This window comes from Mirounga leonina, unplaced genomic scaffold (genome assembly GCF_011800145.1).
Source record: "Mirounga leonina isolate KUSES-001 unplaced genomic scaffold, KU_Mleo_1.0 Mir_169, whole genome shotgun sequence".
Lineage (NCBI taxonomy): Eukaryota > Metazoa > Chordata > Mammalia > Carnivora > Phocidae > Mirounga > Mirounga leonina.
Genome location: NW_023270431.1, coordinates 14,446,425 through 14,457,194, shown reverse-complemented (window position 1 = coordinate 14,457,194; position 10,770 = coordinate 14,446,425). Strand labels below are relative to the sequence as shown.

General features: G+C 35.5%; 1 pseudogene; it reads right to left on the bottom strand.

Annotated features, from left to right (window-relative positions):
- Positions 1–599: 599 nt before the first annotated feature.
- The window catches only part of LOC118017304, a 93,570-nt pseudogene continuing 83,399 nt past the window's right edge, over positions 600–10,770 (bottom strand).

Below are 10,770 nucleotides of genomic sequence, written 5' to 3'. Positions count from 1 at the left end.
TGGTAACAGATTTTTGGGTATTTCAGATGCTTAAGCTCTGAAAATATGCCATGTAAATTTTCATGTGGGATAAATATTATTTTTTCAATTATAAAAATGTAAGAATGCAAGACCTGGTGAAAATGTATGCTGAAAATAGTTTTGATAATAGCTGTCTATATCAAAATCTGTTAGTAAAGTAATATAAAAGTCTTTGAGTAACTTACTAATTTCTGCAGACAACAGGCAGTATGTTAAGTGTAGATAAGTATAAGTAATGTAGATTCATTTTCCAGAAAGAAAATACCATAAGGCTATTTCCATCCTTAATATGAGTGGGTATGGCATGTGATCTGTTCTAGGCTTTGAAGAAGAAATATTGATTTGACCAAATGACACCCTATAGACTACAGGTATATCTTGAAGTTATAATGGGTTCAATTCCAGACTGCCACAATCAAATAAATATGGCAATAAAGTGAGTCAAACAAATATTTTGATTTCCCAGTGCATATAGAAATTATGTTTCCACTGTACCGTAGTCTAATGTGCAATAGCATTATGTCCAAAAACTGAGGTATATAACTTCACTAAAAATACTTTATTTCTAAAACTTGCTATCATCTGAGCATTCGGTGAGTCATAATCTCTGCTGGTGGAGGGTCTTGCCTCGAAGCTGGTGGCTGCGGACTGATCAGGGTTGTGGTTGCTGAAGGTGGAGGTGGCTGTGGCGATTTCTTAAAATAAGACAGTGAAATTTGCCACATCGTTGGACTCTTCCTTCCACCAATGATTTCTCTGAAGCATACAACGCTGTTAAACAGCATTTTATCCTAGCAGAACTTCTTTCAAAATTGGCATCGATCTCCTCAAACCCTGTCACTGTGCTGTCAGCCAGGTTTATGTTATAGTGTAAATCCTCTGTTGTCATTACAAAAGTCTTCACAGCATCTTCACCAGGAGTAGATTTCATCTCGAGAAACCACTTTCTTGCTCATCCATAAGAAGCAACTCATCCAGTAAAGTTTTATCATGAGATTGCAGCAAGTCACACTCATCTTCAGGCTCCCCTTCTAATTCTAGTTCTCTCACTATTTCCACCACATCTACAGTTACTTTCTCCACTGAAGTCCTGAACCCCTCAAAGTCATCCATGAAAGTTGGAAACAACTTATTCCAAACTCCTGTTCACATTGACATTTTGACCTTTTCCCATGAATCAAGAATGTTCATAATGGCATTTAGAATAGTGAATTCTTTCCAAAAGGTTCTCAATTGACTTTACCCAGATCCATAAGAGGAATCACTATCTATGACAGCTATAGTCTTACAAAATGTATTTCTTAAATGATAAGACCTGAATGTTGAAATGACTCCTTGATCCATGGGCTGCAGAATAGCTGTCATGTTGGCAGGCATGAAAACAAGATTCATCTCATTGCACATCTCCATCAGGGCTCTTGGGTGACCCAGTCTATTGTCAATGAACAGCAATATTTTCAAAGGAATCTTTTTTTCTGAGCAGTAGATCTCAAGATGGGCTTAAAATATTCAGTAAACCATGTTGTAAGCAGAAGTGCTGTTATCCAGGCTCTATTATTTCATTTACAGTGCAAAGGCAGAGTAGATTTAGCATAATCTGGGAAGGCCCTAGAACTTGTGGAATGCTGAATGAGCCTTGGCTTCAATTGAAAGTCACCAGCTGCATTAGCCCCTAGCAAGAAAGTCAGTCTGTCTTTTGAAGCTTGAACCTAGGCATTGACTTCTCTCTAGCTATGAAGTCCTAGATGCTATCTCCTTCCAATAGAGGGCAGTTTCACCTACATGGAAAATCTGTTGTTTAGTGTAGCCACCTTCATCAATTATCTTAACTAGATCTTCTGGATAACTTGCTGCAGCTTCTACATCAGCTTTAGCTGCTTTTATGTTGTGGAGATGCCTTCTTTCCTTAAATCTCATGAACCAACCTCTGCTAGCTTTAAACCTTTCCTCTGTAGCTTCCTCGCCTCTCTCAGCCTTCACAGAATTAAAGACAGTTAGGGCCTTGCTCTGGATAAGATTTAGTTTAAGGGAATGTTGTGGCTGGTTTGATGTTTAATCCAGACCACTAAAACTTTCTCCATCTCAGCAATAAGGCTGTTACACTTTCTTATCATTTGTGTGTGTTCACTGGAGAAGCACTTTTAATTTCCTTCAAAGCTTTTTCTTTTGAATTCACAACTTGACTAAACGTTTGGCACAAAAGGTCTAACTTTTGGCCTATTTCAGCTTTCAACATACTTTCCTCACTAAGCTTAATCATTTCTGGCTTTTGATTTAAAAGTGAGAGATGTGAGAATTTTCCTTTAACTTTAACACTCAGAGGCTATTGTAGGGTTGTCAATTCACCTAATTTTAATATTGTTGTGGCCCAAGAATGGGGAGACCTGGGGAGAGGGGAAGAGAGGAGGGAGCAGTCAGAACACACACAACATTTATCGGTTAAGTTGGCTGGCTTACGTGGATGCAGTTGTGGTGAGCCAAAACAATTACAATGGTAACATCAGAGATCACTGATCACAGATCACCATAACAAATATAATAATAATAGAAAAGTTTGAAGTACTGCTAGAATTACCAGAATGTGACACAGAGACACAAAGTGAGCAAATGCTGTGGGAAAAAGAAATGGCACCAATGAACTTGCTTGATGCAGGGTTGCTACAAACCTTCAATTTGTAAAAAACAAAAACAAACAAACAAACAAACAAAAAACCCATAATATCTGCAAAGCACAATAAAACAAAGTGCAATAAAAAGGTAATTGCCTGTACTCTTCAGGATTTGAGAGTAATCAGCCATGACATCTATGATCATATAGGTCCTAGATATTGATTTGGATGGCTTAATTTATTATTTGTTGAGCCATTCTTTCTTCCATCATTGATACGTATTATCTGCCTAAGTAGTATAGACTTACAGGTAAATGAAGCCTTTTTTCTGACTCTAAGCATTATCATAAACATATACACCAAGTCTGTAACAAGGGCTATTAACTAAATGAAGAACCCTGAGCTTGAAAGCTGCCCTACTATTCTGTATACATAAAAATGTAAAAAGCATTTCTTTGGATTATCTAAATGGCCCGTCAGGAGCATGATTATTTATAATAATGGTACCAAGATATATTTTATATAAAAAAAAAACTTTGCTTCCTAAGGGTGAGTGTTGGCTGTCATTTTTAATTTTCAGCCACAACATCAATCATTCTATCTATGTTTGAGGAATTCTTCCTTAAGGGGACCTTGCTTATCTCCCATTTGAGATGCTGAAAATGACTTGTTCACTCTCCAACCCTCACTCGTAGCTAAAGCATTGGCAGACTTTCTCACTTAGGCTCTGTCAAGCGTATAAAGCTGCCACAACTTTTGAAGCTAGTGAGATATAGAAGCAGGAATCAGAGTAAGCTTTTCTTCTGGTGAGACTAGGGTCAGGGGTGGCAGCTATGGCAAGTTTTTCGGAATCAGCAGCATCAGGGTTCTAATATTGCTATTCAGTGTCCAGCAGATGTGGAAATAGTGGTCCGTGCTGTGGTCTGTGCCTAGAGACAGCAGCATGGAGAAATGTATTTTCAACTTGAACCAATTTATAGGGATGCACTTTTGTAAGTAACACTTTCTTAAAGAAAAACAAACAAACAAACAAATAAACAAAAAAACCTAAAAAAACAAAAAAAACCCAAGGTGCCTGGGTGGCTCAGTTTCTTGAGCACCCAACTCTTGATTTCAGCTCAGGTCATGATCTCAGGGTCTTGAGATAAAGCCCCACATCAGGCTCTGTGCTGGGTATGGGCATGGAGCCTTCCTGGGATTGTCTCTCTCCCTCTCCCTCTGCCCACCACCCACCCCTTGCTTGTGCTCTTGCTCTCTCTTAAAAAAAAAAAAAAAAGGAAGAAAGAAAGAAAGAAAGAAAGAAAGAAAGAAAGAAAGAAAGAAAGAAAGAAAAGAAAGAAAGACAAGGAAAAAAAGCATCTTTTACTATGTGAAAAATTCTGTCATTAAAAGGAATCATTAACAGAGTGAAAAGGTGATCTATCTATAAAAGGAGAGAAAATATATGTAAATCATATATCTAATAAAGGATTAATATCCAGAATATATAAGGAACTCCTATAACTAGCAACAACAAAAGAAATAACCCAATTTTTTAAATGGGATAATAACTTGAATAGACGGTTCTCCAAAGAAGACATACAAATGGCCAACAAACACGTGAAAAGATGCTCACCATCACTAGTCATTAGGGAAATGCAATTCAAAACTACAATGAGATACCACCTTATACTCATTAGGATGGCCACAATCAAAAGAACATAAAACAAGTCCTCACAAAGATGTGGAGAAATTGGAATTCTTGGGCCCTGTTGGTGGGAATGTAAAGTGGTACAGTTGCTATAGAAAACAGTATGCAAGTTTTTTTTTTTTTTAATTAAAAATAGAATTACCATATGATCTAGCAATCCCCCTTCTGGATATATATCCAAAATAATTCAAAGAAGGATATTGAAGAGATACTTGTATACCCATGTTCATTGCAGCATTTTTTATAATTGTCAAGGGGTGGAGGTAACCCAAATATCCATCATTGGTGAACGGACAAAGAAAATGTGATATATACATACAACAGATATTATTCAGCCTTTAAAAAAAGGAGCTCCCATGACATGCTACAATGTGGATGAACCTCAAGGACATTATATAAAGTGAAATAAGCCAGTCACACAAGGACAAAAACTGTATGAGTCCACACACATTAAGTATCTAACATAGTCAAAATCATAAAAACAGAACATATAAGGTGGTTGCCAAAGGCTGGGTGAGAGAGGGGGAATTTGTGTTTAATGAGTATAGAGTTTCAATTCTGCAGGATGAAAAAAAATTCTAGAGATCTGTTATACAACTGTGTCAATATACTTAGTGAACTCTATGCTTAAAAATGTTTAAAATGGTCAATTTAATGTTAGATGTCGGTAATCACAATTAAAATTAAATTTTAAATTAAAATATTTTTTAAAAACTTTTTCTGTCATTTCTGTATTCCAGGATTCATCCTCAGATGTGGATCCTGACTCTTCATCTTATTTAGTTTATCTGGTCAACTCTGATTATGATTAGTTGTCTGCCCCTGAAACTTCTCTCTCTTCCTAGATGTGGCCACTTCACAAACACTATCATGCTCATTCTTTTCTAGATCCTGGAAAAAAAAAAAAATCTTGGGAAAAAATTTTGTAAAAATTTCCACTACTTATTACTCTCAAATATTAAAATTCTTAGAATTCTCCTCTCTGAATTTTGTCTGCTTCTAGGCTCCTGGGCATGGCTCTACACATATAACAATACATGTTTTCTCTTTCTACCTTTCAGTGATGTCCATATGCTGTCTGATTTTCCCCACCTAAATTCCTGCTAAGTTTAGCTGCGTTTCCTATGCACAGTTCTCAATAGCTTTACTGAGATATAATTCATAAATCATTCAATTCACCTGTTTAAATTGTATAATCTAATGGGTTATAGTATTTTCACAGGGATGTGTCACCATCATCACAATTTAATTTTAGAACATTGTCATTATCCTGGAAAGAAATATACATATTAGCAGTCACTCACAATCCCTGTGCCCCCCCCACCCCCAGCCCCAGACAACACTGAAACCACTAATAAACTCTCTATCTCCACAGGCTTGCCTGTTCTAGACATTTCATGCAAATGGCCTCATACAATATAGGATTATTTGTGACTGACTTATTTTAGTGAGCAAAACATTTTGAAAGTTCATGTACATTGTAGCATGTATCAGTACTCCAGAGTTGTGCAACAATCACAATTTAATTTCAGATTATTTTCATTATCCTAAAAAGAAAATTTGTACATATTATTTGTTCTTCTCATTTCCATTTGCCACTGCATCCCTTGGCAAACACTAATCTACTTTCTATCTCTATAGATGTGCCTATTTTTGACATTTCCTACAAATGGAATCATACGGTATGTGGTCCTTAGTGACTGACTTCTTTCACTGAGCAAAATGTTTTCAAGATTCATTCATGTTATATCATGTATCAATATTCCATTCTGTTTTATTGCCAAATAATATTCCATCATATGGCTACATCACATTTTTTTATACATTCATCAGTTGATGGAGATTTAAGTTGTTTTCACTTCTTGGTTATAATGAATAATGATTTTATAAACATTTATAAACATTTAGTGTGGAAGTATTTTTCCATTTTTCTTAAATATATACCTAGGAGTGGAATTGCTGAGTCATGTGATGAGTTTAACATTTTCAGAAACTATCACATTGTTTTTCAACACAGCTGCACCACTTTACATCCTCACCAACAATGTATGAGGGTTCTAATTTTTCCACTTCCTTGCCAACACTTGTGATTTGTATATTTTCTTTGGAGAAAGGTTTATTCAGATTCTTTGCCCATTTTTAAATTTATCTTTTTAAGTTGTAAGAGTTCTTTATATATTCTGGACACAAAGCTCTTACCAGATTTATGATTTGCAAATATATTTCCCATTCTGTGGATTTAAATTTGTGGAAGTCTGTGGAAGTTTAAGTCTGTGGAAAAAAAGTTTTTAATTTTGATGAAGTCCAAATTATTTTTTTTTCTTTTCTTCCTTGTGTTTTGTTACCTTATCTAAAACAACTTTCCCTAATCTGAGGTAATGAAGACTTACTCTATGTTTTGTTGTAAGACTTATAGTTCTAGCTCATATATTTTGGACTTGAACTAATTCTTTGTTATGGTATAAAGAAGGAATTGAACTTCATTGTTTTGCATGTGGACATCCAGCTTTCACTGTACCATTACTTAAAAAGATTATCCTTTTCCCATTGAATTTTCTTAGCATGTCTGACAAAAGTCAATTAACCATAATGTAAAGGTTATTTTGGAATTCCCAATACTATTCCATTTATATTTGGGTCTATCTTATGTCAGTATCTATCTGTTTTGATCATAGTAGCTTTGTAGTAAGTTTAGAAATCAGAAAATGCAAGTCCCCTAACTTTGTTTTTTTCAAGATTGTATTGACTATTTTGGGTGTCTCAAATTTCCATATGTATTTAGAATAAACTTGTCAATTTTTTTTTTAGATTTTATTTATTCATTTGAAATGGAGAAAGACAGAGAAAGTACAAGCAGGGGGAGAGGCAGAGGCAGAGGGAGAAGCAGACCCCCCACTGAGCTGGGAGCCTGACATGGGGCTCAGTCCCAAGACGTGGACACCATGACCTGAGCTGAAGGCAGATGCTTAACCATCTGAACCACCCAGTGCCCCTGAACTTGTCAATTTTCTTTTAGGAAATGTAGTTGAAGGGGCGCCTGGATGGCACAGTCAGTTAAGCAACCAACTCTTGGTTTTGGCTCAGGTTGTGATCTCAAGATCATAAAATGTAGCCCCATGTTGGGCTCCATGCTCAGCATGGAGTCTGCTTCGGATTCTCTCTCCCTCTCCCTCTGCCCCTCCCACTCATGCTCTCCCCTCTCTGAAATAAATAAATCTTAAAAATTATAGTTGGAATTTTGATAGGCTTGTATTGAATCTAGATTAATTTGGGAGTATTGAAGCTTTAACTCTAAAAAATGTCCCAATCTATGAATGTGGAATGTCTATTTCTTAGAAAGACATTACAAAGGAATGTCTTTTTATTTATTAGGTCTTCTTTAGTGTCTCTCAAATGGTTTGCATTTTTCAGAGTGCAAGTATTACACTTATTTTGTTAAATTAATTCCTTTTTATTTTATTCTTTTTTAATACTATTTTAAGTAGAATTATTTTTTAATTCTATTTGAAGATTGTTCATTTCTAGTGTATAGAAATGCAATTGACTTTTGAGTATTGATATTGAATACTGCAACCTTGCCAAAATAGTTTATTAGTTGTAATGGATTTTTTAGTAGATTCCTTCAGGTTTTCTATATACAAGATCACATCATATTCAAAAAAAAAAAAAAAAGATGTTTTAAAGTTTCTTTCCAAAATTCTTTTTTCTTCTATGTATTTCTTTCTTCTTTCTTCTATGTTTTTATTGCCTGATTGTCCTTTCCAAAATCAAGTAAAATATTGAAAAGCAATGCTGAGAGTGGACTTATTGTCTTGTTTCTGGTCTTAGAGGGAAATCTTTCAGTCTTCTACCACCAAGTATGATGTTATCTGTGTGTTTTTCATAGATTCTCTTTATCAGGTTGAGTAAGATCCCTTTTATTTTTAGTTTTTCAAGTGATTTTATCATGAAAGAGTGCTGGATTTAAAAAAAATAATTTGTGTCTCTTGAGATAATTGTGGTTTTTTTATCCTTTAGTTTATTAATATGGTTAATTCCATTAATTGACTTTTGTATGGTTAAACCAACCTTGCATTCCTAGGATAAATCCCACTTGGCCATGGGACTTATAATTTACATATAATCTTTTTTATGTGTTGATAGATATGGTTTATTGGTATTTTGTTGAAGATTTTTGCATCTACAGTCATAAGAGATATTGATCTGTAGCTTTTTGTGTGTGTGTGTGTGTGTGATGTTTTTGTCTGGCATTGGTCTTAGGGTGATACTGACTTCATAGCATGAATTGGGAAAGAAGAGAACAGTAATATGCAATTAACTGTATTTTATGATCACCTGCATAATTGTCTTTACCAGCACTCTCAAGTGTATGTGGTTTCAAATTACTACTGATGTTACTTGTTTTTAGCCTGAAATACTTCATTGGTATTTCTTGTGAGGGGTGTTTACTAGCAAGAAATTCTAATTTTTAAAAAATCTGGACTGGTGCCTGGGTGGTGCAGTGGGTTAAGCATCTGACTGTTGGTTTAGGCTTGGGCTGTGATTCAGCATTATGAGACGAAGCCCTGTGTTGGGCTCTGTGTTGTGTGGAGTTTGCTTAAGACTCTTTCCCCCTCTCCTTCTGCCCACCCCCCTGCTCTCTCTCTCTCTCTGTCCCAAATAAATAAATAAATCTTTTTAAAAAATTGGAAATGTTGTATTTTCACCTTCATTTTTAAGTAATTTGCGGGGGGTAGTTTGCTAATTATAAGATTCTAGGTTGACAGTTTTATTTCTTACTTTCAGTGCTTTAAATATGTCATACCACTGTCTCCTGATATCCATTGTTTCTCATGAGAAGTCAGATTTATTCTTATTGAAGTTCCCTTGATGACAAGTTAGTTCAGTTTGCTGCTTTCAGGATTTTTGTCTTTGTCCTTGACAGTCAACATTTTGATCATGATGTGTCTGGTGTTGATCTGTTCATATTTATCCTACTAGATTTCACTGAGCTTCTTGGATGTGCAGAAAAATATATTTGGTGAAATTTGGGAAGTTTTTAGCCATTATTTTTTACATTATTTTTCTTTTTCATTTTCTCTCCTCCTTTTCATGTACCTCCATTATTCATGTAGTGCTTCACTTAATGTTATCCTACATTTCTCTGAGGCTATGCTTATTTTTCCTAATTCTCTTTTCTCTCTGTTCTTCACATTACATAATATTTCTCAATCCATCTTCAACTTCACTAATTTTTATTTCTACTAGCTCAAATCTACTGCTGATCCTCTTGAGTAGGTTCTTCATCTTGATTACCATACTTTTGGACTCCAGAATTTTTATTTGATTCTTAAAACAAACAAACAAAAAAACAATTTCCATCCCTTTATTTATATTCACTAGTTGGTTAGATACTATTATCATGCCTTCCTTAATTCATTAATCATGATTATTTTTATATCTTTGAAAATACTTCTAAGCTGTTTTGAAGTCTTTCTCTTCTATGTGCATCATTTGTGCTCTCTCAAAAGCAATCTCTATTGCCTTTTTTTTTTAACAGATCACACTTTTCTGTTTTTTGCATGACACAATTTCTTTGCTGAATATTTATTTATTTTTTTAAAGATTTTATTTTTTGACAGAGAGAGACACAGCGAGAAAGGGAACAGAAGCAGGGGGTGTGGAAGAGGGAGAAGCAGGCTTCCTGCCAAGCAGGGAGCCTGATGCGGGGCTCGATCCCAGGACCCTGGGATCGTGACCTGAGCCGAAGGCAGATGCTTAATGAATGAGCAACCCAGGTGCCCCTGCTGCATATTTTAGATAATATATTGTAGCATATCTAGATCCTGACACCTTGTCCTCCAGTCTTATTGTTTGCTTGTTTATTTGTTTAATTATTTGGCTAGACTAGTTCAGCAAATTCTATTTTTCTCTCAATATGCAGCCCCTGATGTTGCTTTTGGAGGGTACAGCCTTGAATGTTCCCCTAACCTACACAGAAGTAACTGTGGTGTTAGTTTGACCTCTTTAACTGTCTCTTTACCTGATCTTTCTGCTAAGCTTTTGATGGTGTGTCTCTAGTGGTATCACATTTGGTTAACTTCCTCTAATTGCTAGCTGATTAGTATATTGTTTTCAACCACTCTCTGGGGCATAGATATTCCCATTGTCTTATCCAAATAAAGTGTGGCCACCCCATTTGCAGGGGTACACTCAAAATTTCTTTCAGGTCAGTCTTTGAAACTTGCTTTTAACTCCAGGATGGCTCCTCTTATTCAATTATTTCCATGGCTCTTTTTGTTAAACTTCTATCTGGTCTACTTGTTGCTGTCATGAAGCCCATTACTATCATGGAAATCTCCTCTTAATTGTTCTGCTCCAAGATCTCCACTGATTTTAACTCTGTCCATGGGCATGAATGTTCCCCCTTGTGTTTCAAATAAAGGCAATCTCTTTATGGAGAGCCATAGC